The sequence below is a fragment of the Triturus cristatus genome, chromosome 1_2 (genome assembly GCF_964204655.1).
Source record: "Triturus cristatus chromosome 1_2, aTriCri1.1, whole genome shotgun sequence".
Taxonomy (NCBI): Eukaryota; Metazoa; Chordata; class Amphibia; order Caudata; family Salamandridae; genus Triturus; species Triturus cristatus.
In genome coordinates this window covers 10,731,001-10,757,739 of record NC_140580.1, presented here as the reverse complement: position 1 = coordinate 10,757,739, position 26,739 = coordinate 10,731,001, and the positions used below count along the sequence as shown (strand labels likewise).

At 49.9% G+C, this 26,739-nt stretch overlaps 1 protein-coding gene across 1 annotated transcript in view; it reads left to right on the top strand.

Moving 5' to 3' along the window:
* LOC146866629 (uncharacterized) overlaps nt 1–26,739 on the top strand; it is a 465,524-nt gene that overhangs the window by 358,907 nt on the left and 79,878 nt on the right. Inside the window, exon 2 of the mRNA XM_085600076.1 lies at nt 20,868–20,994. The gene's annotated coding sequence lies outside the window, so the exon portion shown is untranslated. The remainder of the gene's footprint in view (nt 1–20,867; nt 20,995–26,739) is intronic.

The window sequence follows — 26,739 nt, the reverse complement described above, 5'->3', positions numbered from 1 at the left end:
ATCTTCTTGGTTTCGTTGGGGATGCATCGGAAGATCTTACGGATCATGCGTAGGGTGTTGAAGCATGATGATGAGATGGCGTTGACTTGTCTGGTCATCGAGAGGGAGGAGTCCAGGATGAAGCCCAGGTTGCGTGCGTGGTCCGTAGGCTTGGGAGTGGCGCCCAGGGCGGGGGGCCACCAGGAGTCGTCCCAGGTGGAGGGTGATGATCCCAGGATGAGGACTTCCGCCTTGTCTGAGTTCAGTTTCAGGCGGCTGTTCTTCATCCATTCGGCGACGTCATTCATCCCCTCCTGGAGGCTGGTTCTGGCAGTGGCGGGGTCGTTGGTGAGGGAGAGGATCAGCTGGGTGTCGTCGGCGTAGGAGATGATTTTGAGGTTGTGTTGGCGTGTGATGGCTGCGAGGGGGCTCATGTAGACGTTGAAGAGGGTTGGGCTGAGGGATGATCCTTGTGGTACGCCGCAGATGACTTCGGTGGCCTCGGATCTGAATGGGGGGAGGCGGACTCTGAGTTCTTCCGGCGAGGAACGAGATGATCCACTCCAGTGCCTTCTCTTGGATCCCAATGTTGCTGAGGCGCTCTATTAGGGTGCAGTGGCAGACAGTGTCGAATGCTGCAGAGAGGTCCAGGAGGATGAGGGCCGCTGTGTCCCCGTTGTCGAGCAGGGATCTAATGTCATCGGTGGCTGCGATCAGTGCGGTCTCGGTGCTGTGGTTGGCTCGAAAACCGGACTGCGAGGGGTCGAGGGATCCGTTCGTCTCCAGGAAGGCGGCGAGCTGTCTGTTGACGGTCTTCTCGATGACTTTGGCCGGAAAAGGGAGGAGCGAGATGGGGCGGAAGTTCTTGAGATCGGTGGGGTCCGCTGTTGGTTTCTTCAGGAGGGCGCTGAGCTCGGCGTGCTTCCAGCTCTCCGGGAAGGTGGCGGTGTGGAAGGAGGTGTTGATGATGTCCCGTAGTTGGGGTGCGAGGATGGAGTCGGCCTTGTTGAAGACGTGTTGGGGGCAGGGGTCGGCAGGTGATCCGGAGTGGATGGTGTTCATCGTGCGGGTGGTGTCTTTGGTGCTGACCGGTGTCTAGGCGCAGAGGGTGGTGGTGGGGCACGTTGGTTCGGTGGTTGGGTGCGTGGTTGGTGTGCCGAAGCTGTTGTGTATGTTGGCGATCTTGCGGTGGAAGAACGAGGCGAGTGAGTCGCAGAGGTCTTGTGAGGGAGTGATGTCGTTGTTTCTGGCGCTGGGGTTGGAGAGCTCTTTGATGATGCTGAATAGTTCCTTGCTGTTGTGGGCGTTTTTGTCCAGTCTTTCCTTGTAAGCTGTCTTCTTTGTGGTGTGGATCAGCTGGTGGTGCCTGCAGGTGGCGTGCTTGAGGGCGGTCATGTTGTCTGTGGTCTGGTCGTGGCGCCAGGCTTTCTCAAGGGTGCGGCAGTTCTTCTTGGAGTCCTTGAGTTCGTCGGTGAAACAGGGGGCTTTCTTGCTGCCGGGTCAGCTGGGAGGGTTCTTCAGTGGTGCGAGGTCATCGGCGCAGGCGGTCAGCCACTGTGTGAGGTTGCTGGCTGCTTCGTTAGGGTCCGTTGTGCTGGCGGGAGGGTTCCGGCTGAGGGAGGTGGTCAGCTGCTCGGCGGTGATCTTGCTCCAGCTTCGGCGAGGAACCCGTTGCAGGTGGTGGTGGGTCGTGGTTTTTCTGAAGCTGAAGTGGACGCAGCTGCGGTCAGTCCAATGAAGTCCGGTAGAGTGGCTGAAGGAGATGTGTTTGCTGGATGAGAAGACGGGGTCAAGCGTGTGGCGGGCGTAGTGGGTGGGGCTGTTCACCAGTTGCTTGAGTCCGAGGTTGGCGAGGTTGTCCAGCAGGGTGGTGGTGTTGCAGTCCTTGTTGTTCTCCAGGTGGAAGTTGATGTCCCCTAGGAGGATGTAGTCAGCGGAGGGGAGGGCTTGCGGGCTGATGAAGTCTGCGATGTCTTTGCTGAATTGTGAGCGTGGTCCCGGGGGTCTGTAGATGAGGGTGCCTCTGAGGGTCATCTTGGGGACGGAGTGTATCTGGAAGTGGAGGTGTTCGGCGGCGGTGAAGGTGTCGTCGGAGTTGGTCGTGATGCAGATGGTGTTCTTGTGTACGATGGCGATGCCTCCTCCAATCTGGTTGACGCGATCTCTCCGGGAGATCTTGTATCCGTCCGGGATGGCTGTGACAATGTCGGGCGCTGAGGAGGCGTTCATCCAGCCGGTACAGTTCTAGTCGAGGCAGATTTGTATCTATGCTCGTAGACCAGCTGGGCCAACCCTCTCTATGGCCATGCCGATAAAGGTTCTCTCCAGTCTCAGTCAACCAACTTCCTCCAAAAGGCACAACAGGGCTGTCCTCGAAGGATTGTGTGATGGAAGTTCACAATGACATACAAAAAGCGGGAGGCACTTCTGCTGAAATAAAGCTACCCGCCCCATAGCGCTTATAGGCAGGAGGCCCCATTTCTACAGGTCCCTAGTCAAGGTTTTAGTAAAGGGGCTGAAAATTAAGAGTCCAGGCCAGGGCTGTGAGGTGTAGAATATAAAGACATAAACTATTTGAAGGAGTAAGCATATCGGGATCGCAGGGCACCAGGAATTTCCTCCTGTGTCTTCAACTGGTACCAACAGTGACTTGTTCATGTTTATCTGCAGACCAGAGGCTTCACCATATAGGTGGAGGTGTCTGGGGCCGAAAGACTGCATGTAAACCAGAAGTAATAGGATGTTATCCACATACAGAACTGTGCGCTCTTCAGGATCCTCCTCTTAAAGCCATCCAGAATTTGGGAGTCGCATCTGATAAGACGTGCCAAGAGTTCAATGACTAAGCCAAGAAATGGAGACAGGACAGACCTGGTTGGAGCCTCTGACTACTGGGAAGGGCGGGTATAGGACTCAGTGTACCTGGACTTGGATGCAGGGGCATTGTATGGCAGGCTGATGAGCCGAAAGTAGTAAGTTAAAAAAAACTGCATGCTTCAGCACAGCTTCCAAGAAGGTCCACAAAACAGTGTCAAAGGCCATTTCAAATTCAATTCGGTAGGGGGGGCTGCTCAAACGGCACGCCTGGGGCAGGCTGAGTTGACCCTCCGTATGCAACAGCGGGTGCTCCTGCCAGGCATGACTCAACATTTGGTCTGGGTAGACTAGGTAACTCAGTGTCTGACAATGTAGTCACTAGGACATTCGAAAAAATGGGATGTCTGCGTTTTTGAGAGAGATAGGCATATACGAGGAGCAATCTTCTGCGGCTTGGTTGGCCTTAGAAATCACCACAATAATGGCAGTGCCAGGTCTTGGGGTGAATGATCAATGCTCTGTCCCCTCAGTTTAGAGGGCCAGTAGGTGAGGGAGCGAATGGGTCGGGTAACTTTTAAGGAATTCCATGCTGAACTAGTCTGTGCCAGGGGTCTTTCCCAAATTGAGATCTGAAATTGCCATGTTTATCTCCTCAGTTGTGATCGTTTGGTCAAGTTTTTTGGCTATAAAAGGCAGGGAATCGAGTGCATGGGAAATCTCCTTTAGCAGTGGGAATGCAGACTCCTGTGGGGGTACAGGGGTTGCACCATAGAAGTCTTTTTTTACACTGCAATGACATGAGCAACCTCGGCATACTTTCATGAAGGGTTCCATGAAAATTGCGAATGGCCGGTACAGTTCTAGTCGAGGCAGCATAAGCTGCCAGCCAAAATAAGAGCTTGCTAGATTTGTATCTATGCTCGTAGACCAGCTGGGCCAACCCTCTCCCACACTCCCTCTAGGAAGATCTGTTTCATGGTGGGCAGTCCAGACCCTCTATCTAGAGTGGTGGACTTGCAGCTGTCGCTCAATGTCTCCGAGGTGCAGCCACAGGTCCACCACTCCAAGGAGAGGATATGGGCTCCTAAATCCATTACCTGTACCAGTTGGCGTGTCTTCTTTCCCCCTACATATCCCTTGGTCAGACCCCCTCAGGGTGGGTTTACTGGACGCCCATAGGGGTTCCAGCAGAGGCCACAGTATTACAGCTGAGCTTAAAGAAGATCTTTAGTGCTCTATAGAGTCGATACAGTCTTGGTCTACTAGATGCCAGGCGTTGATGCGCTACATAGGTCATAAGGTGCACAAAAGGGTTTCCATTTTAAAGAGGGGTGTGTGTGTTCTGAGATGACTCAGGTCAGGATCTTTTTGCATTGTAATACAAGGGAGGTCACTGGCTGGGAGCCAAGTCAGACGGATTAAATCAATCATGATTTGTAGAACAGATGCTTCAACAATGAGGGTCTCAAGGTCTTTGACCCAGTTTATGCGCTGCTGACACGCAAGTGTACAGCCCTTGTGAGGGGTTACATAATCTCCAAGCATCGCATAGGCCAATTGAGTTGGCCTACAATGTAAGTTGTGATGAGCGCGCAATTCAGCCTGGGCAAAGGGCCTCGAATATCAAGACTGGGGTCTTGGACGGCAAAAATAACCCACACCCCCAATCAGATAGCCCAGGGGGTTGGGAGGCACCACAAGGTCCTGGAGAGCCTGTAGTGTCCAGTGCAACCTCTGTTGGAGAACGTAGGCCGATATGAAGTACTGGTGTCTAGTCTCTAGAGGGCCCTCCATCCCTATGTACCTCCCCTGCGGGTCAATGTATGAGGAGGACACCGCAACTAGGAAGGACATATGCAGCAGGATCACGACCCCTCGTGAACCTCTTAAGAAGCCAACATGAAAAACTCAGTCATAGCCAAACATGATGCGAAGGGACAGTGGGAACCTAAAAGATGCGTTTCTTAAAGCAGGACCACATCGTTGCTAAACCGCTTTATATAGCAAAGTACTGCCAATCTCTTATAAACTGAGGATATGGTTTACATTCCAGGAAATTACCTTAGCCATTTGGGGGCTGTACTGGAAAGTGGTGAATTAGCCCCTCTCCTCATGAGAGGACTCCAGGTCCAAAGGGGGATAGACTTAGTGGAGCCGTAGAGCATTTTGTATGAGAGTGCCCGCAGTGGACGAAATTTGATTTAAATGCCTGCAAAAGAAAACAAGAATAAAAGGAAAACAGAACAATAACCCATCCCACCCGACAGCCCCACCTCCAGCACATACTTACAACTATAAAGTATCTGTCGCCCAACATTTCAACAAAAAGAAACTAGTAGGGTGGGTCAGGATCCATCGGAGGCTCCCTGTTGCTCAATTGAAGGATCACACAGGCCGGCAAAAATTTCTAATTCATACAATAAAACAAAAGAACACAGGAAAACACTCCCTCCACCCCACATCCAAAACATTTTTATGCAATATAGCAATAGAATAGTTCACAGCGTCTGCAACAATGGTTGGCTATCCATGACCGGGTCATTCTGCACCTCTCCACCTGCCAGGGTTCAATTGAGTGGCTCATGATCGCCATCTTAGTCTGAAAGAGAGTGGAGGTGCCTGAGAGTGATGCCTTTGGGTCCAGAGCTCCTGGTGGACTCCCAGCAGGAGATGGGTTCAATAACCATAGTCACCTGTGCTGGTTCGGTCTGTCTCTCCTTGAGTGGGTTCTCATTCCCCAGGGGTACCTGAGAGAGCTCACGTGGGACCCAGCTGTCCTAGAGTTTGCTGCCTCCCCAACTCTGGTGGGCCAGAGTACCCATTGCTCCATCGCCCACTTCCATGCTTGTTGGTGAATTTCAAAGAAATAGGTGGACGGGTTGAAAATAACTTTCAGATGGACCGAGAATGGGAGCATATATTGGATCTGAAGGGCCACAAGTTTATGTTTAACGACCTAAAGAAAGCATCTGCATTGCTGGGCTGCCCAGGTGTAGTCTGGGAAGAACATGAGATTGGTGGTGAAGCGCAGATATTGGTGATTTGAGCCTCTTGGAAGATGACATACCGACAGTGGTGGTTGAAGATGTGGCCCATCATGGGATGAGAAAATCCTTGGGGTAAGACATTTAGCCATGACCCGCTGCGCCCTCTCCTCCACGAAACTAAGAGACAGCTTATCCAATGGGACACAAGAATGGAACCATTGCTCCAGAAAGCAGTCTGTCACTGAGGTCTCAACTCCTTCTGGGAACCCAACGAGCCACAGGCTCTTTCTCAGGCATTGGTTTTCAGCACCCTGTGCTCATTCTTCCAGTATATCCATTGTGGAGAGCAACTTGGAGGCCTGGAGTTTAAGGATCGTCACTTCATCCACAACCGTTGAGACCCCGGCTTCAGCCTCAGTCAACCGGTCTGCTATTTTGTGAGTATATTGGCACAGGAGGGTGACATCCACCTAGACCTCATTCACTATTGTCTCTACTGATACCAGGCGCCTTGAATTGCTTTGAGAATGATGGGCATGTCTGTTTATTGTTATTGATGGGGAGGTGCTCTGCGGTCCACCGGGTATCTACAGTAGGTTCAATGTACTGGTCCATTTGTCTTTGGGCCAGCTTCGGCTGTGGGAGCTAGTCACGCCCCTCTCCAACAGCATGGCCATATTCACCTTGGGAGGGTATAGGCACACCCCAACCGGCCCGCTTGACTCGAGCAGCCTGAAAAGGCATCCAAGAGGTGGACCACAGAGAGTCATTGCTGCTGTGCAAGGCTCTGAGTAGGTACAGAGCAGGATTCAGGCTTCTGCAGTTCCCTACACGTATCCAGGTGCCACAGAACAGTTGAGGGGACAGTCTAGGACTTCTTAATCAATCAAGGATTTATAAAGCAAGGCATCTCACCTGTGAGGGTCTCAAGGCACTGGAGTTGCTGAACTGCTTTGTGGTGCTCTTTTCATTTTAACAGCCAGGACTTGAGCCATTTTCTGAATTGCCGGAACGGCCAGAAGGTGCAGGGGAAGGTCATTCCAAGCTTTGGCCACCAGGTGTGAGGAGCGTCCTCGACTATTAACCACGGGGCATCATAGGGCTTGTCTGCGAGGAAGAGGGAAGCCGATCGCAGGTGTCTGGTCTGTTAGTGGAAGGTTATGCTTTTGTTGATGTATACTGGTCCTTCGTTGTGCAGGACTTTGTACGAGTAGATCAGCATCTAGAACCGGAATCTCTTCCGAAACAGGAGCCAGTGTAGTTTCTTGATGTTGAGTGTAATGCTGGTCTGTCTGCGAGATGAGGAAGAGTCTTGCAGCTGAGTTTTGTATTGTCTATAGTCTCTTCAGAAGATGTGCGGTGACTCCTTTGTAGAGTGTGTTCCCGACTGCTGGTGACAAGGGCCTGCATGACGGTCCTTCTGGTGTTAAATGGGAGCCAACTGAAGACCTTGCCAAGCTGGGTAGGGTGTGGAAGCAGGTGGATGAGACTGCGTTTACCTGTTTCTTCATAGATGGATGGCTGTTCAAGATGACGCAGAGGTTGCGGGCATGGTCTGTCGGGGCGGGGCATGGGCCAAGTTAAGCACGCCACCATGTATTGTTTCATGGTGAGGTGTTGTCCACAAAGATGAAGACTTCAGTCTTATGCGTGCTGAGCTTGGGAGAGCTGCCATTAATCCAATCAGCTGCGTTTCTCATACATCTGTGGAAGTTGTCTCTGTGGGGGGAGGGGTCTTCGGACAGTGTGAAGATGATCTGGGTGTCAATGGCATAGGAGATGATGTGGAGTCTGGGCGATCTGACTGTGTTGGCCGGGGGGGGGGGGGGAGGGTCATGTGCATGTTGAAGAGAGTGGGGCTGATGACCGATCCAAGTGGAATGCTGCATATCTTCTCCGGCTCAGAGGTGACTGGTGCGAGTAGGATTCTCCGAGTTCTTCTGTGAGAGGTGATTCATTTAAGAGCGTCTCACTGGATTCTGATGTGGTGAAGTCTGTTGATCAAGATGTGAAGGGTGACTGGGTTGAAGACAGCTGATACGCCCAAGAGAATGAAGGCCCCGATGTCGTTGGTGGCTTCAATGAGAGCTGTCTCTGCTGTGTTTGATTCGGCATCCAGATTCAGAGGAGTCCAGGAGACTGTTGTGTTCTAGGTGTTTGGCGAGTAGCTGGTTGAATGTCTTTGAGATCCTTTGCTGGAAACGGGTGCAGGGAGATGGGCCGGTAGACCTTCAGTTCTCCTGGATCAACAGATGGTTTATTCTGGAGGGGCTGCACTTAAGCGTGTCTCCAGTCTTCAGGGAAGAATGCTGAAGTAACGAAGGTGTTCAGGACTTTGAGCTTGTCGCCAATAGTCTTGCTCCTGAGGGTGAAGGCGGGGTGGAGACAGTGGTCTGTGGGTAAACCTTTTTACATAGAGTTCATAAGGGAGATTGTGGCTTGAATTGTGAAGGTCCCAATTGGTGAGCAGGTGTTGGGGATTTCTGTTTGTGGGTGTGAGCAGGCTGATTATGTCGGCAGCTGGGGGTTAGGCTTTTGAAGTTTTCGTTGTTGACTGATCTGGTCATGGAAGTAGTTAGTCAGGGTGTCACATTTCTATGGAGGGGGTGGTGTCGTTCTTGGTGGCTGGGGAGTTAGAGAACTCATTCACGATGTCGAAGAGCTCCTTGCTTCGTTTTGTACTGGCCTCTATGCGGTCAGCTAGAGCGTTCTTTTTTTTTTCCTATCAGGAGGGGGTGGTACTGGTTTAGAACTGTCTTGAAGGTGGTGCGATTCCCCATCTCATTGCTGATGCGCCACTTCTTTCTACTTGCCAACAGTTGCATGTGGTGGATTTCAGCTCAGCGATTAACCAGCTAGCTCTTCTGACAAGTTATCTGGATCTGGCTTGCTTGGCAGTGGTAATTATGTCGACGGATTCTATGAACCACTGGGAGAAGTTTTTCACAGCTTATTGTGGGAGGTGAGAGTCGAGAGTATTGTTCCACTGTTCTGCTATATTTTTCAAGTTTCTGCGCATGTAGTTGGGGGAGCATGGTGCCAGTGTTGGTAAGTCTTGAGATGGTGGAGTGGATGCTGTAGTGGTTGGCCCAGGTGAGCTGCGAGATGTGGTTGAACTTGACCAGGTCTCTGGACGTGAAAATGGGGTCAGGCGTGTGTCCGGCTATGTGGGTAGTGTGAGAAGTTGGCCTGGTATATGCTGTCCACTAGTTCTAGTGGGCACCTTGCACCAGTCCAAACAACCCTTATTGATGATAGGTTAAAGACAACCTTTATTGAAAGCTATCCTAGTGGTAGCTATGGTGAGCAGCCTTCAAGCTAAGTTTTGAAGGAATGTAAAGCAGCTTGTTTTACCAGTCTATAATCTCTTGAATAACCAAATGAAAGGAGATCTACACCAGGTGTGTGTGATATATATATATTTTCCAAATCTCCCCCGGCAGAGGAGCAAAGGAGGCGCACTCGCACAGTTGGCTTTTAACTTTTTAATAATTTTGGCAATCCGGACGCGTTTCGGTCTTACAACCTTTCTCAAAGGTAAACCAAGCACACACGGCACTGCTCAAATCCACAATGATTGCCTCAATTTATTTTTATAGCCCTCTAGTGGGCACGATCACAGTTCGAAAGGCATCCTGGAACTTGTGGTTCTGTGAACAGTTTTTAGTCCATACCCTCCAGTGGGCGGTTCCTCGTTGTTGGAAAATTATTAACATTTGTTAATTTCAGCACATACTTGTGCTCCGTGTTCAACCCATTTTCAAAGTTGTTTGGATCTATACCGGAGACAGTCTTCGGTAGCGCCAGTTCACCCTTACGCTTTCGCGGGCAACAAAAATGGTTAAAGGTCAGGCAAATTTGGCACACTTGCTGGTGGTGCGTACCTCCACGGCAGAAGCAAGCCGTTCAAACCTTTTCCAAATCTCCCCCGACAGAGGAGCAAATATATATATATATGTATTTATTTCTGAACTCTCCCTACTAATCTCTTTATGAGATTAGAGGTCAAAGCACATATGTTGCAATCAATACAACACAGTAAATAAGCACAATATACTACAGGCCCGGGGGGGGGGGGGGGGAGGAGAGACCATATACTAAATAAAGAGGTCTAAGAACCACGACTTGGCTAGACACAGTCCCTAGAGCACGTAGACTTGCTGGGACCCCACGGAACCACCCAAGGTAGTGACACGGGAAACCCACAGGGGACTGGTGCAGTGTCTAAACACAGGTGCGAGCCCCGTACAATGCTATGACAAAGTTGCGGTTGAGAAATTAGAGTTTAAGGACACTTAGAGGAGGACTAGGAACAAACCCTTTTGGACTTAGAAGGTTCTAATGTCAACACCCACGGGAGCACCGGAGTACTCGTGTTAACTAACCCAGGGAAGCCGGGTGCACGGGTGTGAAATGGTGTCGGAAGTCGTCCTTGTTTTCAATGGCGAGATGCTGTAAAGTGCTGCTGCCGTGAAGAGGAGAAGTGTCCGAGGAGATCCAAGCTTGGATCCGAGATGGGAAGAACCTGAAAGCAGAGGGGACAGAGTCTGGGTCACTAGCCAGTGACCAGGGTCAAGATAGGCGAATGCCCACCGATGTCGTGTGCTTCAGTTGAAGACAGGTGAAGCTGGACTCTGCTGCCACGAGGACCAGGAGAAGTTGACGACAACAAGGATGCACAGGCGAGCTGTCCCACAAAGGATGTCCAGTGATGGGGTCTCAGTTACCGGATTGGAACCAACAAGCCTTGGCAGAGGCAACCCACGCGGTGAGAGAACAAAGGCTTCGGTGGGGACCAGCGAGGTCCAGGGGACTCCCCAAGCAATGGAGAGTCAGGGAACTTGTGGAGCAACCAGGAAAGCCTGCTAAAAGTAAAGTTGCCCTTCTCAAGGACCCACAAGTCGACGGACAAGAGATCTCGAAGGGGTGTTGAAAGAAAACACTTGGAACCAGCCCACGGAACACTCTGAGAGTGTAGGCCAGTGATCTTCAGTGCAATCGCTGCTCGGGGTCTGGACTACAAGTAGCCCAAAGCACAGCCTCGGGGAATGCCGGGAAGAGTGTGCAGCTGGAAATGGTCACAGTGTCCAGGGGTTCGGGTTGCACGGTCCCCACAAGGGCTACGGGTCTCAGGTTTGCTGAGGAATCATGCAAGCCTCATGGACGCTTGGAAACCCACCTCCTGTGTGGCAACAGTCTTCTGTTGGCATCTCCGAAGCTCCTGAGGACTCCGAACAGATGCGTCTTTTTGGTGCCTGAAAAGCAGGGGAGTAACTCCTTTACTTCAAGGGAGATTCTTCAGTTATCTAGTCTTGTAGATCGTCGAAGATCCAGGATTCAGTGTCAGAGTTTCTTCCAGGAATATCTAAAGTCCTGTAGCCAGGGGTTCCTACTTTATACCCAAGGAAGGGATTGTACACTCTGTGGACCCACCTATGGGAGGGTCAGGAAAGAGGGGTGGCTACACCTATTTCATTTGTCCAGTTTTGCGCTGGAGCAGGGGCTGGTAGCCCCTGGGACCAGTTTGAACTGGACTATGCACAGGGGCACCAAACGTGCCCCAGTGCAGACATCAAAGCACTCTTGGAGTGCACCCACCCAGCCCCAATACAATAAAGCCTGTCTGGGAGGTGGTCACACCTCCCTGTGACAGGAAACCGATCGTCAGGCCTTCCCCTGCCAGATTTTCGTCCAGCAGCAGGAGGGCAGACTTGTGTCTGCAGCATCCATTTTGTGGTGCCCGGGGTCTGTTAAGCTGGTACCAGTGTAGTCATGTTTCTCCCTCTAGTAGGGTGGAATCATACCTCCCACACCAGTTACTGGCAGGGAGGTATGATTCCAAAGTGTTTGACACCAAACACAACATGTTTCTGTGCAGCCATTCCAAAGTTAGCATTTACCGCGAGGTTATAATGCACTTAATAGTATATGGTCTGGCTGCATCACACACAACCCTGGGGAATAGATTCCGAAGGCTGCAGAGGCGATCTGCTCATGCATGGGCACCCTCTCACATGATAACCAAGCACCCTGCCTTCAGGATTGTTAAGACTTATAGGTTTATATATGTGTGATCAAAAGTTATATATATAGGTAACCTATACCAAAGTAAGGGGTGAATGCACCACCTTACTCAGGCTGCAGTAGCAGACCTGTGGTGTCATTTTGGAAGGCTGCTCAGGGGTGGCATAATATATGCTGCAGACCCTGGTAGACCTCTGGGGTACCTATGCCCTTGGTACATAGTGTACCGTATACTAGGGACTCATAAGGGTACCCCAGTATCCAATCTGGAGTGTACCTAAAGTACATGGAATCAATTTAGAGGGAAATCAGATAGTCTGACTGGGATCCTGCCAATCAGGACCCCAGCATAAGTCAAAAAACAGTGAAACATCAGCAAAAAGTGGGGGTAACTATAAGAAGCAGATCCTACTCTCCTACAGGTAGAGTTGGTGACGAGGGAGGGAGGGGGAAGAGAGAGGGAGGGGTAAGAGAAAGAAATAATGAGGGGAGACAATGTACCAGATTTTTAACAAACAGAGTCTAACAATAAGGAGTGGAGAGGCCAAAGCACAATGAAGGGGTAAACAGTATTACCGTCAGGTCAGTAGGGAGAGCACGGAACACTAGGATATCTAATAATCAGGCACGAGAGATCGCGGCACACATGGGAGGTAACAGCAGTATAGCAAACAGGCAGAGGAAAGAGCGAGGCATAATGAGGATATGCGGTATGAGGCAGCAGGAGCAGAACCGTGAGAAGGTGGCTGCTCTTAGAGCTCAGAATAACTCCTAGAGGGGAGAAGAGACCTGGAGAAGAACAGGGATGGACGCACCACAGCCCTAGCAAGATGACAAGAAAAGTGTCCCAGGTCTTACAGGGCCCTCTCTGGACCCGAGGCAGAGGTCGCTCGGCGTAGCCTCAGTGGTGAATCGAAATCGGCAGCAACGGCCTACGCGTCCGTGCTGGCCTGTGTCTGTGGGCGAAGATGTGCAGATAGAGTGGACCTGCAGGAGACCACCAGGCATGAATTGCTGAATCAGAGTGCTGCACCCACCCAAGTCATGGCAGGTCTAGGCCCATGACTGCTTAGCTGTCAGTAGTGGCCATCCACCAGTCGGCCCTCAATGCGAGGCTTGCCAAAATACAACAGGCTGCTAGGGGTCAATTACTAGGGCTGATCTGTGAGGCTGCATAGACCTGGTGATATCACTATATCGGGGGGAACACAAAGCAGCAACCCAATATAAAACAGGTAAGAGAAAAATCTAAAACTCTTCATGTGGAATGGGTAAGCGAAAATCTAACGTAAAAGGTTGAAAATACCCATGTTTAAAAAATAAAGTTGGAGGAATTTTGAACATCAATCATCTGCTGCATGTGGATTCTGAACCGTCATGCTCAAACACATAAGGTGCAACAGTTAATGTGCAACGTGTAGGAGAAAATCTAAGAATAAGGTGAAAATCTCCCGCATCTTAAGGAAATGCAGAGAGGAATACCAAAAAACACGAAATTATTTTCCATGGAAAACAAAGCAACAAGAAGTGTGGTTATGTGAATTTTGAAGAGACTTCACCTGCTCCACATGGCTTCTGCCTGCCACACTCAAACCTCACAAAGCAGAATCCCTCAATGTTTAACAGGAGGATGGAAAGCCTGATGTACAAAGCTAAAAATAATATATAGGTTTAGGCCGCATGTTTTAGTACACATATTTACATACCTGTTTGAACATCAAAGTAGCATCCTTCAATGTAACACTGTGGTACTGGACTAAGGCCAACTCTAAGGCTGCGGAATTGATAGCCTCCAGCACATCAAGTGGCAAATGTGGGCTCTGGAGCGGGATCGGAAGTCTCAGTGGGCTTAATATCAAGGGGACATCTCAGACTAAATTGATATTTTGGAAGACACTGCAAAAGATCTTCAGTGATCCTTACTGAACTGTGATTGAGTCAGCAGTACAGCCTTCTTGCCTTCTCTACCCAGAGCGGACAGTGACCAATGCATTGCTTCTGGTTTGAGGGTGGCGATCTGTGAAAGGTGGTGGTGGGGGGGGAAATCAGTGGCCTCTGTCGAAGTCCCAGCCCCACATCAACCTTCTGGAGTAGAGGGCCATCAATCAATCAAGGATGGTAAAGCGCAACTACTCACCCGAAGGGTCTCAAGGCGCTCGGGAGGGGCAGGGGGCACGTGCAGGTCCCGGATGTTCACTGAGTCGAAGAGACAGGTCTTGAGGTCCTGCGTGAACTTGGAGAGTGTTGGTGTCTGTTGGAGGTGAGGAGGGAGGATGTTTCATACCCTGGCCACATGGAAGGAGAGGAACTGCCTCCTGTTCTAGTCTTCTTGATGAGCGGCACCATAGCAAGGGAGAGCTGGGCTGAGCGGAGGGATCTTTGGGGTGCGTAAAACCAGATAGGTAGGTCTGGTGTTTTGGAGGGCTTTGTGGGCGAAGCTTTAAGGGGATTCTATACTCAATGGGGAGCCAATGTAGTGTCCGGAGGTGTTGGGTGATGTGGCAAGGTAGGTTGAGTAGTAGTCTAGTGCAGGCGTTCTGGACGTTTTGTTTGGGGTAAGATTCTTGTTGATCTCAGCGTAGAGTGCATTGCCGTAGTCCAGACAGCTGCTGAGGAGGGCATGGATGACAGTTTTCCTGTGCTCAAGAGGAATCCAGTTGAAGGTCTTTCGTAGGGAACGGTGGGTGTGGAAACAGGAGGAGAAGGCGTTTATTTGGCGGTTTTGAGTCCAGGATGATTCAGAGGTTCCGTGTGTGGTGGTGGGGGAGGGAGGGTTCCAGAAGGTGGGGGCCACAAGGAGTCATTACAGGCATCTGGGTGTGGGCTTATGAGGAGTACTTCACTTTTGTCCGCGTTGAGTTGTAGGCAGCTGTTCTTCATCCACCTGGCGACCGCTTCCATTACTTCTTGGAAGTTGTGTTTGGAGATATTGGGTTTATTGGATAGTGAGTCCGTGGGATCCGACGATGGGTGCGGGCGGGGCCATGTAGATCTTGAACAGGGTGGGGCTGATGGAGGATACTTGGAAATCTCTGCAGATGGTCGGTGTGGGATACGAGAGGAAGGGTGGGAGTCTGACCTGCTGCATACTGACAGATGGGAATGAGCGGATCCAGTATAGGGACTTGTTCTGGATTTCTGAATCATGTAGTGTTTGGGCTAGGGAGTGATGAGATACAGTGTGGAAGGCTGCGGAGAGGTCCAAGAGGATGAGGGCCACAATCTCTTCTCTGTCGAGGAGGGAGAAGATGTCGTCTGTCACAGCGAGAAGGGCGGTTTCGGTGCTGTGATTTTACGTGAAGCCAGATTGGGAGGAGTCAAGGAAGCTGTTTTCTTCTAGGAAGGAGGCAAGCTGGCTGTTGAAGACTTTTTCAATGACTTTTGCCGGGTAAGGGAGTAAGGAGATTGGTCTGAAGTTTTTGAGGTTGGTGGGGTCCGCTGAGGGTTTTTAAAAGGAGAGAGTTGATATTGGCGTGTTTCTAGTCACCGGGGAAGGAGGTCTCGAAGGAGTGGTTGATGATTCGTAGCAGCTCAGTGTGTCAATGATGTTGGCAGCTCTGTGGGAGATGTGGTGGGGGCAAGGGTCAGTGGGGCCCCAGAGTGGACTGACTTCATAGTCTTCAGGGTGTCATTGATGGAGAGGGCAGTCCAGCTGTCGAGTGTAGGCCGCATGGTGTAGGGAATGGTGGGTGTAGGTTCCGCGTGTCGTGTGTCCTGGAGGCTGTCCTAATTTTGCGGTGGAAGAAGGCGTGGTTGGGTCGTCGTCCACGGTGGTGGGAGCAGAGCAGATGAGGGATGCGGTGAGCTGTTCATCGGGGATGTGGTTTCCAATTCCTGCATTGGAGCTGGTGTGGACATTTGCGAGTGATGTTGGCTTTGTAGGTGAAGTGAACGCAATGATGGTCCATCCATGGGAGTTGAGTGGTGGGGCTGAAGGGGATGGAGTTTCCTGCTGTGAAAATGGGGTCGAGGGTGTGTCCTGATGAGGGTGTGGGTTCTGGTACGATCTGTTTAAATCCGATGTTGATGAGGTTGTCCAGGAGGGAGGAGGAGTTGGGGTCTTGGAGGTTGTCAACGTGGAAGTTGAGGTGTCCCTGCAAGGTGTAGGTCGGTGGAGGCGATGTCATGCGGGGTGATGTTGGTGATGGAGTCGGAGAAAGGTGTGCGGGTCCTTAGAGGAGGGTGCCTCGGAAGATGGTGGTCGGGTTGGGCTGTATCTTTAAGTGAAGGTGTTCCATCATGTCTGTGGGCCCGTCAGTGTAGGTGCTCAGTCGGAAGTTGGATTTGTGAGCAATGGCGATGCCTCCTTCGTGGCGGTCCTTCCGGGTGATCTTGGAGCCTTCAGGGATTGCGATCACGATGTCCGGTCCCAAGACGGCGCTCGTCCAGTTTTCTATGAGGAAGGCGACGTCAGTGGAAGTGCTGTCAAGGAGGTCAACAATATGTTTGTGGAGGGAGTCCACGTTAAGGAGGATTAATTGCATGGTTTGGGGTGCAGTGGAGTTGTGGCGGGTGGGTTGAGGTGGGTCCTGGGTCTCAGTGAAGGCGAAGAAGTGTCGACAGTGGCAGCAGGTAAAAGGTCTGTGTGTGTCGATAAGTGAAGAATGCTTGTAGTTGTCTTGGCTGGCATTGAGTGCGTAGAGGATCGGGGAGCTGTAGTGCTGGTGGGTCGAAGGACCAGGGTCCCTGGCACTGGTCGGGACGCAGACCGGCTTGCCTTTGGTGCACCCGCTGCTGCCATTTAATATTGGGACGGTGGGACAGCTGAGAGGCGGGAGCGCCAACACGTGGGGGCAGCAGCGATGAAAAACGCAGGAAAAAAAAAAAGAAGGGGGGAATTGGGAAGAATAAATAAATAAAGGAACAAGAAAAAGGCAAAAAAGAACATGAAAAGGAAAAGAAAAATTAAAAGACAAGAATAAGGAGGAAAGAATCAGGCACAGAAGCGGAGACGAGCGGGAGGAGGCACAGAAGCCTCGAGCACCAACCTTGCAGCGCTGGGGGCAGGCACTCAACGGGGGTGCTGCATGAGGGGAAAAGCTGTATTCTGACCAGGAGGCCAGAGGTCTTGGCGGATTGGCTCAGCAGACAGCGCCTAGTGGATCACGAGCGGCAATTACACCTGGAGGCAACGGCAGGTTCTCTTCCACGAATGGGCAGAAACTTGGCTTGATCTATTTGCCACCATCAAGAACGAGCAATGTCAGCACTTCTGCAGAACAATATTTCCAAGGCATCTCTCACTCAGATGTGCGTTACGCCTTATGTGAGACTCCTGTTTGCCCTCCTGTCGATACCACTCCTGTCTCACGCTCAAGAATATTAGGACCAACTTGGATAACTTGGACTCAGAGGACCCCAATTGGGCACAGAGGGTATGATAATCAGAATTCCTGGGTTTGAGTATCTGTACTCTAATGTGGCTGTGTCCACGGGAGAACCTGCTATTGCTTTAGCAGGGCTGGGTTCTCAGCCTAGGCATTTGAAAAATCCATGTCCGTGCATGGAGATTGAGCGGCGACAGCTGAACACGTTTGATCTTACTCCAGAGGTGGTTGATATCCTCTTGGCAGCCAGGCATCCCTTAAGTAAAATTAATAAAGCCAGTTGTTAGGACAAATGTGTCGCCTGGTGCAGTACTTGGAGCACGAGAGTGCGGACTTTCTATACAGATTGTACCAAAGACCATCAGGTGAGTCATCAGCTCTTTGTGGAGTTCACTGGAGTGAACAAGCATCAGCATAGCCAATAGGTTGCGCTTTTGGGACCTTATAAGTGTTCAGTTGTGCAGCACGTTATACGGGGTGCTGTGCCGCCAGGGATTGAAGAGCTATGCAATTATTACACACTGGGTCATGCAGTCTGATTCAGGAACTCATGCTTGCCTCAGGAAACAATTATGGACACATTGGAAGGCTTTTTAATGCACTGACAGAAAGGCAAGTGCATTGATGCAAGTCAACCACTCAATAGAATTCTGTGTGCGACTGAATCACAAGAGTATTGAAGAGTTAATGAAAGACTTTCCAATGAGGGAAACGTCACATCCCTCCTCCCCCAGGCCCCTATTTATCAGTCGCCCTTCTCAAGAGGTTTCCATTTAAAAGAATGCACGCACCGTCCGTTTACCAGCAGGCCACGCTCCCACCCTGTGTCCCAACCCCCTCGGTACGGGAGCACTAAACATGTCAACAACATCAAAATGCTCACATTTGTCAGATACAGGACAAATATTAAATAAACAGGGGTGGCAATGGCTGGGAGTCCTAAACAATCCAAAGGAAAAGTGGAAAATAAACAACAATGAGAAAGATGGCTTAAAATACCGGACAATCTACAAACATTGCAAAGACCAAGAATTTAGGGAAGTAATGAATCATATCAGCAGAACACATAACTAAAGGGCGGTCTATGTGATCCGTCCCACAGTGGCAGGACCAGTATTTGTAGTTTCACTGCACCCAGTACACACCAGACTGTTCTAGGTGAGTGTTCCCTATAAAATCTGATTTCCTGGCCTACTTTTCCCCTCACAAACAGGGAAGCTAATTAACTCTTTGGCAGTATCCACATTCCCACCGAGTGCAGGTGGTGTGAGATTAAACTAAAATGTGTGCGAGCCACTGAGAGCTTTGAGCCAGAGCTCAAATAATCTGACCTTCGTTGTGGCTTTTGGATGTCACACGCTGTAAACTAAAGCGCCACAAATTAACCCCTTCGCTGCGGCGGGAATTCCGCCGCAGCGCTGGGGGGGGTTGGGGGGCAGCGCGGTGGCGCTGTGCTCATGACGGAGCCACTCCGTCATGAGCCACGGTTGAGCTGTGCTCATGACGGAGTGGTTCCGTCATGACTCCGCCCACTGCGCTAATCGCCCGCACAGGCGGGGAATTAGCGCCGCGTGGGCGGAGCGGCGGCCAACGGCCGCAGCATGACGGAACCACTCCGTCATGAGCACACGGCAACCGTGGCTCATGACGGAGTGGGTCCGTCATGAGCAGGGGAGGGGTTAAAGAAAAACACTTTATTAAAATTAACCTTTAATGTAAAGTATAAGAGGGCAAGACATGATAATCTGGTAGCTGAATGAGGAATGTAAAAATCTGAAAACTTAGTATTTTTTCCTGGCTTCCCTGCTAGAACAATTAGTTAAAAGTGCTTGTGCCTGAAGCGTGCAAACTTAGATTGGTGTGCGTGCAAATCCTGCATTGCCAATCCCTGGTGAGTTGCACTGCCGAAACAATGCCAATAGAGGTTAACAAAGGGTGTGTCGGACTGGCATCAATGGTCCTGTGACCTCAGTGACAGTCACTGTTGCTCTAGGATGTGCTGCTTCGTAGGATTGACCGGAAGACTGCAGGTCAACTGCAGTACGGATTTTAGTGGACAGGCATTCAAGGTTAACCCACAATTGCCACCGCTAGGGTCCACCTGTTGGTGCTATGAGACAGCAGCGCTCCTAAGGTGTAGTGGGGCCTTCTAAGGTCTAGCATAGGAATGTGCTCCCTCTGGGGAGTGGTCTGGTCATGAAGGCTGAACAATAATTCATCAGTTCCAAATTCAACAACTCTGGCCATAGTGCTACATCCTCTCCCCACTTAACACCATACTGCCCCACTGAGAGAAACTTGCAGTACTTTTAGCTACAACCCTATTGTGCCCCGCTATAAACAACTAGATGAGACCCTATTCAAATTACGCACTAGACAAAAGTAATATGCTGCCTGGGAAAAAAAACAGCCTTTGAAAAAGTAAACACTTATAATGAATGCAAGTTTAAGTAACGCGAGTGAAATGTAAGCAGGAACAACGTGGTGAACTTTTTTTTACATTATTCAGAAATCAATGAGTATTTTTGCCTGAAAAGTTAACATGACAGCAGTATGGTTTAAAAAGACCACATCCCTGAACAGAGCAGCGGTACACATTTTATAAACTAAAGTAAGAAAAACAGCTGACACAGATCACATTAAACAATTTCCACTCCACGTGCCAACTAAGTATTGCAGTACCTCCAGGAATGGTGCGCTTCCCCATACGGGGAAAACAATATTGTTCAAACTAACATACCAAAAAACAAAAATAGCGCTTCACTGGCAAACTCTGTAAAAGTGGCACTAATGTGTTTGGAGGTGAATAATAACCAATCTGGCCAGTTTGCGACCACTCTATCTTGCTTTATTTAATTATGTTGAACCTTTTTTCCTATCCGTCGCCAGGCTGCACTTTGGAATTCAAAACTGTCATAAAAAGACAACATTTCCAACAAGTGGATGGTTTTAACAGTGGTCGAAGTGGGGGAAAAAAAGTAGGGGAACTGTGGGCGGAGAATCTGAGGGCGGGAATAACCTGTGGATTGGGTCAGTGGGTGGAGTCAGAGGTGTGGCCAGAAAGAGCCAAACATCCCAATTTTTCGTATTTGTTTGGCATTTCACTGGCCAATTACAACTTATTGCATTATTTAATTCAACCAATGGATACACTGGTTAATTAAAGATTTAATGAGCTATTGACATTAAAATATATTCAAAAAGTGGGATATGTTTCCAATCACAGAATGCCCTAAATATGCAACAAAGTGGAATCACAACCCATTTGTGTCCGAGCCATGCAGTTTCTATCATCATCACTTCTCCCTTTTTCCATAAGAGCAATTCAAACATGAACGGCAATATATCCTAGTTTTCAAATATTTTCAACATAATTATGGCTTTGCCATATTTGCCACATAATACATCCTCTGCTGCATAATCTGATGATTTTAACTAATAAATTGTTTGTAGCTTAAACGGATCAAAAGTTACTAAACAATTTGACTTATGTTGCTGAAAAGTGGTTGGCCCTTTGAAAAGGTTGACTGGTCACCTTTCTCACTGCTGCATTTGTATGTTACACTGGAACTAATGAGACAAAATATGTGCAGAGACTGTTATGTTAGTACATATAAAAATAATAAAGTATCAGAAAATATACTGTATTACGCTGCAGCCTTAATTTAGTCAAGACTGCGGCATCATTTTATTCTCCATTGCTACATAATTCCTTCTCCTTCCTCGCCGCCAGGACGTGGAGCTCCCTCCCGACCCACCTCCGCCTGACCCAGGACCACCTCGCCTTCAGGAAGCAACTCAAGACCTGGCTGTTCGAGCAGTAGCGGACCCCCCTCCCCTAGCGCCTTGAGACCCTCTGGGTGAGTAGTGCGCTATATAAATGCTTTGATTGATTGAATGTTGTTGGCCCCAAAGCAGGCAGCCCATAACAAAAGTGCTTGTGCATGAAGCAGAGACCGTGAAGTTTGTGAACTTAGTTTGGTGTGCTTGCAAATCCTGCACTGCCGATCCCTGGTGAGTGGCAGCTACTAGTGCTGAAACAAGGCCTATGGAGATACCAATGGGTGAGGGAGACTGGCTTGAAGGGTCCTGTGACATCAGTGACAGAGTCACTGTGACTCTGGGGTGCGCTGCTTTGTAGGCCTGCCCGCAAGACTGGAGGTGAACTTCAGCACGGATTGTGATGGACAGGCTTTTGAGGTTAACCCACACTTGCTATCGCTAGGGTCCACCTGCTGGTGCGAAGACAACAGGACTTGTACAGTCTGACGGGGGCTTCTGTGGTCTAGCATGGGAATGTGCTCCCTAAGTAGAGTGATCTGGTGGGCTGGTTGTGAAGGCTGAACCTGGTTCCCCAGTTCTAAATTTGATATCTCTAGCCATAGTGCCACATCCTCTCCCCCACTGAGCAACATACTGCCCCACTGAGAGAAACTCGCACTGCACTGACCCGCTATAGACACCTGGATGAAACTCAATTCAAATTATGCACTAGACAAGAGTAATATGCTGCCTGAAAAAAGTAATAACATCTTACAAAAAGCAATTACTCATATGGATTGCAAGATTAAGTAAAGCATGATAAATGTAAGCAGGAACAACGTGGTCTTAACAGGGCGCAACGAGGAGAAATGCTTTATTTCTCCTCGATTTTGCTGTTTTTTAATGTGTGCTGCATTGTGCAGCTCACATAAAAACAGCATAAGACCATGCATGATTGTTTATGTACAGGAAGGTGTCCCTTCCTGCACATAATCAATAATGTAAAAATGGACGCGCTGCAACTTCTATATGTGCTGCACATAGCAGCACACATAGAAGTTATAAATCACCATTTAAGAATGTTTATGTGCAGGAAGGGGCACCTTCCTGAACATGAACAATCATTCCCTCCAGCACAGGCGCCCTTGCACTATGGTGCAAGAGTGACTGTTGGCGCTAGGCAGCTGAAATTAGCGCCAAACGCAGGGGGAAACTCAGGACTGCACCATATTGTTGTAAATAGGGTGCAGCCCTGCGTTTCAGAAGTGGCGTAGCGGGGCGTTAGCCAAGAAGGCTAACGCCGCTGCTCTGTCACTTCTTTGTAAATAGGCCCCGTTGTTCAAAGAAAGATGAGAAAATGAAAGAAGCGTTTTACTAGCAAACTCTGTAAAGTGGCCCTAATATGTTTGGGTGTGGATACAACCAATCTGGCCACTTTGCGACCACTCTGGCTTGCTTTATTTAGTTCTTTTTCGTATTTCTGACCTTTTTTCTCTCCGCCCGAGGCTGCACTTTAGAATAGTAAAATGTCAGAAAAAGACATTTACAGTAAAAGAGTTTCTTTATTTTTTGGATCCATTTCATAGGGGAACAATTAAAGGAAAGATAGGGTAAGAGCTTGAAGTCACGGTTTTCAGCAACTGAGAAGGAGCGAGACAGAGACAGAAAGAGGAGGAAGAAAGAGAAAGAGATGGGGGCAGCTGCCAGCAGCAGAGCACATTTACAGTAAAAGAGTTTCTTTATTTTTTGGATCCATTTCATAGGGGAACAATTAAAGGAAAGATAGGGTAAGAGCTTGAAGTCACGGTTTTCAGCAACTGAGAAGGAGCGAGACAGAGACAGAAAGAGGGGGAAGAGGAAGAAAGAGAGAGAGATGGGGGCAGCTGCCAGCAGCAGAGCGGAAGCTGACACTGTACTCGTCTTCTCTGGGCAAGAAGGAAAAGTCTTTTCTGCCCACCCGCCCGTCCCGAACGGCCACAAAGGGGCGAACCTTATCTATATATAGGCGTTCACTATTTCGCCGTACGGCCACAGCTCACCTGGGTACTGTGATCACTAAGGTGACCGACAGGTAACGCTGCCACCACGCACCAACATCCACAATCACTGGTAGCGTTTAGGTAAGGCTGCCACCACGCACCAACATCCACAATAGGTAACGCTGCCACCGGAGCTTTGAATACATGAGAATGACGCATGCGCAGTCAAAAGGCAAGGCAATGCTTTCGCGCATGCGCGTTGACTTGTGCGCTGGGGAGCAGATACTGATAGCCTGAATACAGCCTGAATGTTTTGTTGATGCATACGCGCGTGCGCGAAGAAATACGCATGCGCGCATGCTTAGGGGGAGCGCCTAGCCGAGGGGAGCACTCCCTTATGGAACACCGGAGCTCTCTGCTCTCTCGTAGCTTTCACCCGTGTCCGGGCGGAGCAGCCTTCGGGGAGGAAGGAGCCTAGGGTCCGCCGAGGGCACAGAGTTGCTGAACAAGATTGGCAAAAAGCAAAGCCAAAAGGTGGCTCACTGATGGTGGTCTTCTAGTAAGAGGCCTTAGCTGTGATGATCAGAGATTGGTGATTAGAGTTCAGTGTTTAGAGTAAGACTTCCTGTAATTATGACTGAAGCTGGCGGAAGATGTCTAATCTCTAGATTGCAGATGAATGGCCATGAGATATCTATATGAGGAGTCGGATGTTATCATAGGTTGGGTGCCGTTCGGGATCTTCATTCTTTGCCGCACAGGGAGCCAGCCCACAGGACTGCGAGGACCAGCAGCCAGCAGCGTGAAAACTCACACCTGTTGCCTCTTCCTTTGGGGCTCCGCCTCTCCCTCTGGACACTTCAAGACGCCTCACAGCCCCCACTTCGTGGGAGCCGTTCGGGATCTTCATTCTTTGCCGCACAGGGAGCCAGCCCACAGGACTGCGAGGACCAGCAGCCAGCAGCGTGAAAACTCACACCGGTTGCCTCTTCCTTTGGGGCTCCGCCTCTCCCTCTGGACACTTCAAGACGCCTCACGGCCCCCGCTTCGCGGGAGCCGTTCGGGATCTTCATTCTTTGCCGCACAGGGAGCCAGCCCACAGGACTGCGAGGACCAGCAGCCAGCAGCGTGAAAACTCACACCTGTTGCCTCTTCCTTTGGGACTCCGCCCCGTTTGTTCAGGTAGTTAACTACGTGCCCTTAGTCACGCAGCGCGGGACGCAGCGCGGGCTAAGCCCGGGCAAAGGGCGGGCCCGTTGTAGCCCGTTTGAGACCGGTGGAGACCGGACCGGGCCTCCCCTCCACACTCTGTGGACGAAACTGTATGTGTTTTCATCCAAACTCTGATACTTTTTAGTAATATTTCATGCTTCATGACTGTACCTAGTCTTGTTTAGGTTGATTGCAGCAACTAATTAGTGTACAACCACCTCTACTCTATAAATTCCACCGTCCTGTCAGTCTTATGGCAACTAAAGAGGGTAGGAATCATGTTCCTTATGGCAACCTCACTGGTACTCTGGATCACTTCATAGTAAGAGCTAATTCTGTGATCGACCAGGGCATAGATCTTATGCAACGTAGAGTCTCGCAGGACCTTGCCCTGGCTAAGAGATCTTCGCTGGGCCACTTTGCTACTGCCCGCACGCCTGAAGCTTCAAAGGGTGCCCCTAATTGTACCGGTACTAAAATAACCATCCAGCCTCTTACTCAATTTTTAGATGAATCATCACATAGCTACCTTTTGAGCTGTGACGATTCGTTGCTAACCCCGAGAGACTTAACGCCCCCAGTGACCAGGCATGGACCGATTCTACGGAACAAAAAGGGCAAAATCCCAGGGTCGACTCTAAAAATGAAGCCCCAAGCCCCTAGTGCATTAAGAGTAAAATCTGGGGGAGTCAAACAATTAAAACGCCGGAATAACAAAGTTCCTGAGGCTCCCAAATCGGGCACTGAGGGTCCTGGAAGCTGTGTCTCGCTGTCCTTGCACCATGTGTCTCCAGGGGAGTCCTTAGGTCAGGCACAGGCTCCTCCTGCTATAGCGCCCCTAGTAGATGGGGATTTCTCACCATTGAAACTAGATGCGCTGCTGCGCTCCCTCCTTGGCCCTTTGGAAAAGAGGCTCGACAGTATAGCGACCCATCTTACCAACCTTGAACAGCAAATAAAGGGTATTTCAGGCAGTGTTGCTATTAAAGTAGGACCACAGTGCTCCTGTAATTGTATTCCTAACAGTAGGGCTGGGGGGGCAGTGACAGATGTTACCTCTACATGCTTAGAGACCCGGCCACCTCCCATCCCACAGGTTATACCACAGGTAGTGTCTGCCAATATACATAATCTCTCACATATTCAACATGAAGCCAGGCATACCGACAATCAGCAGCAAGACCATAACAACATAGGAACGGCCCCCCTCGACAATGATAGCGTCATTGGCAGGGTAGCACGAAAGGGAGGCATGGGAGAAGCCCCTAGAGTTACTCTGAGAATCGATCTGCCCCCGGAAGCAAGCCCTTATTTGGTTGTCCTCACGGGGGTACCAGAACTTAGTGCCACAAGTAGAGAGAACTTTAGTTCTCTGAAAAATAAAACAACACAATGGTTTAACAATTATAGGCCTTTGCCCCCTGATGTTAGAAGTGAGATTATTATGGTTAGAAGGGTGGGTTGGGTGGGGTGTACCCCCAAATCTCTAACTGGTGATTGCGTGATAGTCAACTTCAGGAATACCAGGATAGCAGAATATATCTGTAAATGGGATATACTCAGCCCTGACACAAAAATAGGAGTTCGTCCCCTCACGTTCTTCTACCCGAGAGAATATCCGAGGCCCCAGGAAAAAGGATGGTCTTCTGTCCCATATTCGCGATGGGGAGGAGGTGGGAAGTTCAGGTGTGATACACAGCCTTTGGCGCGGTATTATACCCCTTGCTCAAACAGGTATAGCTACCTGGATCAGGTTGATTGACTGGGTTGGTTTAACCAGGTAACACTGGGTAATACTGTGGGTGACCCAGTGGTTCCTGAGTCCACTGTGGTAGCAAGGGAAAGTAGTCTGCCCCCCTGTACACGGGGGATTCCCACTTATTCTGTAGGGACCAGCATAAACTCCATCACACAGGAAATTGGCTGCATTTCTAGCGAGCAGCTCCCTCCAATCAATCCAGAAAGTAGTAGTGATGCTTCATCACGGGCAACCGATATATACCAGCAGGGGTGCCCAACCCACTCACTAGACACCCCACACCGTACTCAGGGGCATTCTGAGCACATGATTATAATGTCATGGAATGTGGCGGGCTTGAAAAGCAAGCTAGCCTGCCCAGAATGGGGTACTTTTGTTGATACTTCCGATGTCATTCTATTTCAGGAGACTTGGGCTAGGGAGGAGCCTCATAGATTGGGGTTCGCGGCCTTTAACATCATGGCCCGATGGGGAGGCAAAGGCCGACCTTCTGGTGGCCTGACAACGTGGGTCGGTGTACACCTAGGCTGTAAGGCGGAATCGATCAATACCAACTCGGATGACATTCAGTGTGTCCTTATGACATGGCCCACATCATATAAATTGGCAGTGGTAAATGTCTACTCCCGACCGACCACTTTGGCCAAGGAGTCTAGCACCATTGGGGAATTATCGGTTTTTCTTGACTCCTTAAGTCGTGACACTCAGTATGTGGTCGCTGGCGATTTCAATTGCCACTTTGAGCCTCTGTGAGGGTTGAATGAGGGGGCGTTGATGGGAGAAGAAAAGTACTGGGGAATCCCACCCTGCAAGTCCCCCTACGCTAAAGCATGGTCTCCATTGGCCATGCAGATCACGACCTTAACATTACATAACTCGATTAGGGCGGTAAA